The sequence below is a fragment of the Anolis carolinensis genome, chromosome 4 (genome assembly GCF_035594765.1).
Source record: "Anolis carolinensis isolate JA03-04 chromosome 4, rAnoCar3.1.pri, whole genome shotgun sequence".
Taxonomy (NCBI): domain Eukaryota; kingdom Metazoa; phylum Chordata; class Lepidosauria; order Squamata; family Dactyloidae; genus Anolis; species Anolis carolinensis.
In genome coordinates this window covers 25,338,629-25,348,863 of record NC_085844.1, presented here as the reverse complement: position 1 = coordinate 25,348,863, position 10,235 = coordinate 25,338,629, and positions in this window count along the sequence as shown.

Here is a 10,235-nt window from a genome sequence, read left to right as displayed (position 1 = left end):
AGCTTTTGTTGAGGGGTCAGACTAAATGTGTCAGACGGCTAATGGACAGCTCAATACTGTAGGGTGACACTGTCAGATGATCTCTCAGAAGCAACAGCAGTGACACTATAGCTAACACTTGCTCATTCTGTTCAGGAGGATGCATAAGATAATTCATAATAAAACAGGAGAAAGTGCCCAAAATTGAAACTCCCAGTCATGAGGCACTCAGCAAGGCTACTGGGGTACAGCAGAGAACAACTACATAATTGTTGTGACCCAGCCACGGGCTGGTCAAATTCACGATGAAGATGAAGGGGATTCTGGATTTGAGATTCATGAACTGCCAGAGGCAGAAGCTGGTTCAGAGATGAAGTCTGGCTCTGAGGCTGGAGATTTGCAGTTTCAGTTTGAGCAGGATGACCTGCTGAACCCAGGAGCTATAGATAACGGGCAGTCTGACATTCCTTTGAGAAATGAGGGAGTAGATTCAGCTCCATGCCAGGTGCAAGATAATGGTAGCACAAGCAATGAACTATCCAGAGAGGACCGTTTGTCTTGGATGGGTTCCCAGGTTCGAAGAAGTGAACGTTTGGCGGGCAAAAGAGAAACGAGCTGTGGGAAAAGGAATGCCTTTCTAGGTTGTTATTAAAAGGATGCTTTGCAGATTGCTCCTTGTCAGAACAATTCCTTGCTTTATCTAGATGGGTGTTCTTTTCGTCTGTGTTCTTGGACCTTTGGATTTTGGGCCTTGTTCCTGGACTCTTGGATCTTTGTATCTTGGACCTTGATCTTGGAATCTATTGGAGCTCTGGATTTTGGGACCTTGTTCTTGGACTCTATTAGACCCCTGGATTCTGGATCTTGTTCTTGGACTCTATAGACTATTGCCTTGCCTTGTGGATTATTGCTCTTGCTATGCTCTTTGGACTTTTGGACCTTGCATCATGGATTAATGGACATTACTTTGCATTGTGAACATTTGGATTCTTATTGACTATTTCCTTACATCTTTGAACTACCTTTTTGATTGCTTGCTTGAAATATATCCTGCTTTGCTTAATAAAAACTTCAAAAGACTTTCCTTGTGTCTGACTGGGTATCTATAGCAAGGTGAACTTAGCCTGAGGTGTGATAATAATGGGTAATGATGCAACTGGAGGCTGAAGGGATCTTCAGCTGTTGATGTATTCAAAGGCGAAAGAAAGATTCAAAGCTACACAACACAGCTTATATGAACATGGAACGAGACATAGTAAAATAAGAAATAGTATGTATGGATATATTGCAATACTTGGGGTGAATGAGCTGCAGTAGACAGGAATGGGACATTTGCTGTGGGTAAGTACACAGTGTTTTACTCAGGAGATTAAAACCAAGAAGAAATGGGGTGGCATTTACAGCAAGGAGAGATACAGCAAAAGCAGTCAAAGGATATAAGGCTATATCTAATTAATATTAATAAGACCCAATAGAAAATCTATCAATATAACCATAATCCAATTCATGCTTTAACTATTAAGGTGGAAGAAATGGAAAGACTTTATGCTGTAGTCCAGGAGGAAGTTGACCACAAATTAAACATGACTTGTTAATCATAGGTGATTAGAGTTCAGAAGTATGAAATAGAGCAGAATCAAAGATTATAGGAAAAATGACTTTGGATCAAGAAATTAAGAGGCAAGAGACTGACTGAATTTTGCAGGGCCAACTGTTTATTACGAACACATTCTTCAGGCAATCATACATGGACATCTTCTGGTGGCCAATATAAAAATAAAATATACGATATAATCAGAAGAAGAAGATGGAGAAGCTCCATTCATCTGAAAAAAAGACAACAGGAACAGATTGAGGCACAGACTATGAATGGCTGGTATTAAAAATTAAAGTAAAGCTAAAGAATACCATCTTCTGTTTACCAGGAAGCAGCTCCTTCTCTCTTTCTCAGTATCTCTTTCTCTTCAGTTTGAGGTTGGGCTGTAGGTCCCCTTGAAAAATGACTATTGAAGATTGTGTTCCATTTCCTTCTCTGTGGATTAGAGAAGATTAGGGATATCTGCATCCTAGTGACTATAATAATACAGGCTACAGAAAGCTGTTTATTTACTAATTGGTCTATATTTTAAAATTACACCTAGAATTGCACACAATTAGTATTCTATTCACACTTCAGAGAACTAGGTTTCATGTTCTTGGAGATAGATTGGAGTTCCAAGACTATGAAGCATCCAAGATCACTCACATTATAGATTAACAGTCTGCAATCTCTTACTTTGAATTTAAAGGCAGATTTCTGAACTCTCTGTTTGAATGGTTCAAAGCATAGTGAGAGCTTTTGCTAAACAAACTCTGTTAGCTGTTACAAGAAGGCCCTGCTTTCCTTTTTAGAGGCAGTGGAACACCTGCTTAATAAATGTATGCATGTCCTGGGGAAAGTAGCTAAGATTAGAAATTGATGCTCATGAAACTCACTAGCCTTGTTCAGAATACTCATCTCAAGAGTATTTGGTCTACATTGGATGGGTATCTCTGTTGATACATGCTGATACATCTAGTGCATTTGTTTTAGAGTTTATATTATCCCTGCACTTCTAAGATGCTCAGATATTGTAAAAAATGAGAAAAAGCAGTAAGCTCAAAGTATGTGTCAGCTGAGCTTCCTACTGGCTCAGGAAAACAGTTCTCCAAATTGATGCAGAGTCCCAGGTCTGGGAGCTGCATTCTAAAGGTCCTTCAATACAGGCCCTATATTCCAGGATCTGATCCCAAACTTGCTATATAGCCAGAAAACTGACTTGAAAATATGAAAAACAGTGCCATCTTCCTGATACAACCTGTGTGGTGTAATGATATGAGTGTAGGACTTCAGTAGACAAAGGTATGAATCACCATTTGGCTTTACTTTAGGCAAATCATACTTTCTCAGCCTCAGAGGAAGGCAAGGGCAAAGGCAAACCAAAGAAAACCCAATGAGGGGGTTGCCATAAGTTGAAATTGACTTGAAGGCATGTGACAACAATACTTACTGTGCTATGTAACTTTCTGAGTATGAACAGCCCACATTCAGAAGCATGCCTGTGTGTCTGACTTTCATAAGAAAAGAACCCTGAAGCTGGGATAAACAGACCAAATGACTCCAGACTGTGAGGATACACTCCTATCTTTGTTTATGGAAGTGGGGAAGGGGGGCAAAGCTTTGCCTTTGGCTGCCCAAAGGGCAAGGTTTTGCTGTAGAAAAAGCAATACCCCTGAGTATTCAGGGCAAGCTGATACTGCAGAGAATATTCCCAGTATCTAAAAATGTTCAGCCCAGAGCTCTGACCCAGTTCCGACCTACATCTCATGCATTGCTTCTGCGTGTTATGAAATGAAGCACATTTCTTAACAATAGTGCCCCGTGTGCTCTCTTTAGAGGACAGCACAGAGTGCCTGAAGTTACATGTAGAGGAAGGAAATGAGTTGGCGGAGTCTTTCTGAAGAGTACAGCCTGTATCTGTCCATTTGGAGTAGCTTATTGGTCTAAACTTCATTAGTTTTCAAGTCTGCAATATATTCCAAAGACATTCTTAGAAAAGAAAAAAACAGGAGAAGTGCATTATGTCAAGCAGTTTTTTGTTCACTCCACAACTCCTAGCAGAAGCGCACCATCTGTATCCTCCTGAATTTTTGTACAACGGTCTTAATTCATCATTAAAACAGATGAGCAGAAACCTATACTATGTGCCTTTGCTGTCCCATTCTGACAGAGCACGTTGGGAAAACTTCAAATGCAGAGGGCCACATCCAACCCATCTAGATTACCAGTCCAATTCTCTGGATATTCAAAGTTTTGCCATATATAGCAGCATAATTTGGTAGTTTCCCAGTTTTAATACCTCTATCTTCTAAAATGGTAGAAGTGCTTCGCATAAGGCTTATTTACTAGCAATAAATGGAGCTCCTGGTGGAGTAGTGGGTTAAAGCCTTGTGACTTGAAGGTTGGGCTGCTGATCTGCAAGCTGCCAGGTTCAAATCCCACCCAGGGAGAGCGCAGATGAGCTTTCTCTATCAGCTCCAGCTCCATGTGGGGACATGAGAGAAGAGTCCCACAAGGATGGTAAAACATCAAAACATCCAGGCGTCCCCTGGGCAATGTCCTTGCAGATGGCCAATTATCTCACTCCAGAAGCGACTTGCAGTTTCTCTAGTTGCTCCTGACACACACACAAAAACTAGCAATAAATTGGCAGTATTTTTGGTGGCAATGGTAAATCCTTTTATTATTATTTCAGACAGCTGTCAGAAACAATGAAATAATTCTTTGTTCTGTAGCACTGATGCATCTTGGAATTCAGTGTTGGTGAACTGCAGCTTTTAAATGAAAGTTAAGCAGCTTGTTCAAAAAACTGCATGCAAAATGAAAACGTGCTGCTTTCCTCAAATTCAGTCTGGAAGTGTTAACTTGGGCTTTATTTTTTGAATTCTTGGTTGCCATAAAATAGCAAAAATGGACACTCTAGGCTAGTCTGTGTTGTGTGCCTTTGTTTCATTTCTGTCTTACAGGAACCAAATTACAGGGTTTTCTTGGAAAGAGCTATTCAGAGAAGTTTCCCAATGTTGTTCTTGTAAGGCTGAGAGAGCATGACTTGTCCAATGGTTTACATGAGTCCCCATTCAACCAGGATTTCTGGGTGTTGAAGGCCAAACCACTGGGGGACCTAAAGGTTGAGAACCACTGCTCTAAGAGATCATCAGGATTGCTAATAATCCCAGTAAAGTGTCACGTTTGTAGCTGTTTTTCTCACCCCACATCCCGTCATTCCATAAATATACCAGATTTTCAAGACTGTAAGCATAATGAATGGTGATGTTTGCAGGGTTTCCTCTCCTCCACATCCTTTCCCACGCACCATCAGTGGGAAACCCAGAGGTAAGGGAGAAATGAAAACAAAGGATCATTGTATGGGAAGCTACCTGTGCTGATACAAGGATTTCTTGTGATTTTTATAAACTGTCTTGAGTGGTTCTGGAAATTTACAAGGAATAAATTGGATAGGATATATGTTTGGATGGTCAAAAACATTTCCAACTCTTATAGATATAACAAGAGCCATAAGAAGCCTACAACTAAGGCATGAGAGCAAGACGACACTCTCCTCCTCAGTTTCATGTTCTCCAGTACACCTGCCTTGAATGCTAGTGGTAATATTGATACTGGTGTTATCATGACCAGTAGCCATTGGTAGTCTTGTTCTCCAGAAACACAACTTCTCAGTAGGTTCAAGAGTAATTTGCTTTCCTGGGAAGACAGAACGCCCTTATAACCTACTGAAAATGATATATTATTTTATAGAGTCATTAACTTATAATGATTAACATTTAAGAAAGGGGTGCCAGAAGGTAAATCGCATGCATTTGTTAAGGCTCTGCACAATTTATGGAAGCAAGGGAAATAATGCATTTTATGAATAGCGCTGGGAAATGCAAAAGTGTTGTTAAACATTTCCAGAGGATTATCCATATTAATTATATCAAAAACAAACAAAAGTCTTAGGACACGTTAAAGTATAACAAGTTTTTGTTTTGCATAAACCTTAACAGTCCATTTCATCCAGTGAAATTATTATTATTATTATTATTATTATTATTATTATTATTATTATTATTATTAAACTTTATTTGTACCCCTCTAGCATCTCCCGAAGGACTCGATGTGGCTTACAAAGGCCAAGGCCTCAACACACAATATAACAATACAAAACAAAAGGCAAATTAAAAACAATTAAAACAGTATAAACAACAAGCAATAAACAATACGCTAAAACACAATAAAACTGGGCCGGGCCAGAGTAATGGGTACAAGATTAAAAGTGCTGATGTGACTGGTGATATATAAGGCTTATAGGGCAAGTGCAGAGTGCGATATACGATCTTAGTTCTAATAAAGTGCTTATGGGACTTGGTGTTGGAGATTTCCTATTAATCTGGGAAGGCACATTGGAACAGCCAGGTCTTCAAGTTCTTTCTGAAGACTGCCAATGTAGGGGCCTGTCTGAGATCCTTGGGGAGGGTGTTCCAGAGTCGGGGGGCCACCACGGAGAAGGCCCTGTCTCGTGTCCCCACGAACCGCGCTTGCGACGCAGGCGGGATCAAATTATCAAATTGATATGAAGTCAGCTGATATACATACATACTGATGCCAAATACAAAAAATTAAGTTGCAGAAGACTTATGGTTGTTCAACTCACACTTCTACCAAGAATTTCAAGCCCAAACTTTCTCAGGCAATCCTTGTCCATCAAGTCCATTATTATCTATTCTGAAAGTGATTCTCCAAATTGCAAAGATGTTTCTCATCACCTGCTATCTGATCCATTTTTATAAATAAAAAGAAAGAAAGAAACTTATACATTAATTGAATCTAGAACCTTTTTATGACAGCAATGTATGTTAGTTGTTTTATGTTTATATTTGATGGTTTTATAGTTTTAATTGTTTAATTTACAACTACTTTATATGTTATTGTTTTAGATCTATGATGTATTGTTTTATCGTATGTGAGGCATTGAATTTTTGCCATTTATTTGATGTGCACCGCTTTGAGTCCCCCTAGGGATGAGAAAAGTGGTATATAAATGCAATAAATAAATAAATAAATAATAGTTTCTCAAACTCTTACTTTAACAATCCCAAACTTGAATATGAAATAGAGACAAACCTAGAATATTAATTTCTTCAGAGGACTAATAGACAACTCCACCATCTTTTCGCAGTCCTACTGTTGTCTTTTCAGCTCCATGGCACCACAGCTTCGAGTTTCCAGCATGCCTAAGCTGCAACTTGAAATGAGACATGACAGGCTGAAGGCAAAGATCAGAGGTTTATTCACTTTGGTCAAAAGCAGATGCTGGCGAGAGAGTACTCCCAAATCAGATGTAAAGGCAATGGATACATGCAGAACCATTTATAGGGAATTAGCAGCAATTCAAAGAATGGAATTTTGCCATTGTGGGCGCTGATTGGTACATATTACAATCTGCACACTGGTTGGTTGAGATGCGCCATCTGCTGCTAGAACAGATCTGGTGGGAAATTTAATATACTGTCATTGCTCAATTTGAAGTGTGTGGCTGTTTTTTGTGTCTGCCTTCTTTGGGTGCATGGGGAAAGGAATGCGGACAGGGTTCTGGACTGATGGTCCTTGATGGGTTTAATAATCTCAGCCAGGATTTCTCAATGGGTCCTGTCTGAGGAAACAATGCATGCTGAACCACCTTGATGGGTTCCCAAGGAGAAACAAAAGCAGGGAGCTGGGTGCCTCTGTGCCCTTTTGGGCTGGTCAGGGATTGATTCATTACTGGGTGGAGAGTTCATTGTTGGCCAGGAAGGATGGTCATCAGGTAATTGTGGCAACTGCCCAGAGGAGTATGGGAATTAGCTTTGTGTTTCCCCAATGAGTGAATATAAAACTGTGTTTCTGGGGGGAAAATTGTCCTTGGATGTCAACCAGTGAGCATTTCCCTTAAGTTTTGGGATCCCAGGTTTCAATAACACTATAGCCTGTTAAGCGGGAGTGGGTTGAGTAGAAGGAAAGGCTGAAAATGGCAACTATTATGGAAGAGAATGATACAGAAAAAAAATGCAGAGTATGAGACAAAGAGCATTATCCCTTCCTAGAGGTAAAGCTGCAGAGAGGTAAAGGGTATTCATTTCTTCTTGCCTATGGGCACCTTGCCATATTTTTTTTCTCTTAGAGGATTTTATAGAGAAGTGAGATGCCTAGTAAGATTAAATGAGCACCAGCATATATAGAGATAAGAACAAATAAGAATGGAGTACTGGCAATAAAAGTGGGAGGAGAGAAGAGAAAGATCAGAAAGAATGAGAGTGGGGTAATGTGAGGTGACATAAAGAGTTCTCTGACTTGTGAAATTCAGTACTGCTAGATCTGAGATATAGTACTACTAGATTTTATAATTGCTAAATGCTAGGTTTTGAACCCTTACTCTTCAAACTACAGAAGAGCAAACCAGCTTAGCTCTTTGATGACCATATCAAAGATACAACTAATATTGGTGGGCAGATTGTGCTACAGAAAAACTTACAGGGCATGCAGTTGCTAATAATATTTCCAAATGTATTTGGCACATAGCTGTAATTATAAATCCTTGCAGTTAAGTATGACACAATGGATAGTCCGCTTTCTATTGAATTAATCTAGAAGACCTTTGCTATTATATTTTTGACAGCTATATTTACACAGAAAATAGAGGTGGATTATTTTAACACACCATTTTAGTAGATGATTAACAGGATCATGCTGCCCTTTCAAAGTGCAAATTATTTCAGCCAGATTTGCTGTGCATTGTTGGCACAGGGGATTAGTAAATTATTACCAGTACTTAAGACCTTAAACAGTCTTTACTGGGTCAGATCTAAATTCTGTCTTGACCAGTGTCCTGTTTCTGAGCATGGCTAGCTAGATGACTTTGGGGGGCCTCAAAGAATATCAGTATCCTTGGTTGTATGACAGTTTGAATTGCTTTAGAAAGGTCCTGGACAAATTCACACAGAAAAAGGTTAATGGATGATTAGTCATCAATGTGAATATAAATTCTAGTATCAGAGGAAATATGTCTCTGTATATCTGTTGATGGAAAATATGAGCCAAAGCATGCTGCAGTACTTAACTCCTGCTTATGGGATTCCCATAGGCATCTTGTTGGTCCTGTTAAAAGAATTCGAAGTTGGCCTTAGGTCTGATTCAACATAGCTCTTCTGAAGATCTCAACTTTCAAGTTATATGTATTTATTTCTATTTTGAATTTGTAAAGATGTACTGAAACTATATTTTGTTATAAACACAGCAGACCAATATAAAATGAGACTTATAGTCCAGAAACAAATAGGATGTGCTATATAATAAATAAATACAATCCAGACAAAATGGAGTAAGTATGAATGCTGAAGTGAAATTCAACATGACTGAAGGCCATTATATGCTTCATTAGGACCAGGGTTCAAATTTTGAAGCATTGCTAGGTCTGGGATTTGCCTTAAGTTCTCAAATGGTATCAGTCTTATGGAGCAACAAGTGAGACTTTTTTTGTTGAAAGAAACTAGAAACTAGAAAAAGTAGATGAAAAAGAACTATACAGCATCACAATCCATCCACAAAGAATGACATAGCTCAAAAAGATCAGGAAACTGTCATTAATTTGCCAACGGAAGAATTGTAATCAGTTGCAAATGAAAGCAAAATGATCTATTATCTCTGTTTGAGGGTTAAACTCAAGAATATTTGAGTTTGAGTTTAGGTTAAACTCAAGAATATTACCATTTTTCTTCAGTTCTAAGATGCACTCTCTCCTCATATAAACATTTCTAAAAATGAGGTGGACCTTAGAATCTCAGGTGTTTTTAATATATATATAAATAAAGCTTTTTCTGTTGGTAATACTGAAATTAGAGTGCTTCTTACAAATCAAATGTCATCTTAGAATCAAAAAAATATGGTACTTGAATGATAGAAACTAGGAAAGTAACTAAAGTCTATAGTATAGATGTCTGTCTTGGTTATATGGAAAAATATTAGTAAACCTTGTGTAATATGTCAATACAAATGATTATGAAATAAGTAAAAACCAGCTGATAGGAATAATAGTATGATAAAGGAAAAATGAATGTATAGACTCTAACTGATGATGGTAGTGATTATGATAAAAATGGTAAATTGTGAGCATCTCTACATGCTGCAATAGTGAACCACGAAAATTAATTAGGTTCTTTGTTAAACAATAGAAGATATGAACCATTCTGGATGGGTGAATAAGATAGGAGGAACACTGCTGGTATTTAGGAGGTTTTTTTTTTTTGGTGATACTGGTACATTGTAGACTTTATCTTGGAATTTAAAAATTCAGCATTTAGATTTTTCCACAATTATAGTAATAACAATATGAGATAAATTTTATGACCTCTGTGGATCATGTTTTCTCCAAGAATGACATGATGAGTAAGATTTAGGCAGTTATGAGTTAAGAATAGAAGGAAAAAAATCTATTTTTGTCATGCCTCTAAAGGCTTCCTTTAGCCACACTTGATGAATATTGATAGTGAAACTAAGAAACTTACATAACCATTGTAGCCTGTCAAATTGGAGTAGAGTTATTACTTTATTATTCTATAGTATTAAGTACGGCAATGTCATCAGATTTGCCCTTTATGACATTGACGTTGATACTACTATTTTATGAAAACTCAATGTTGCATTT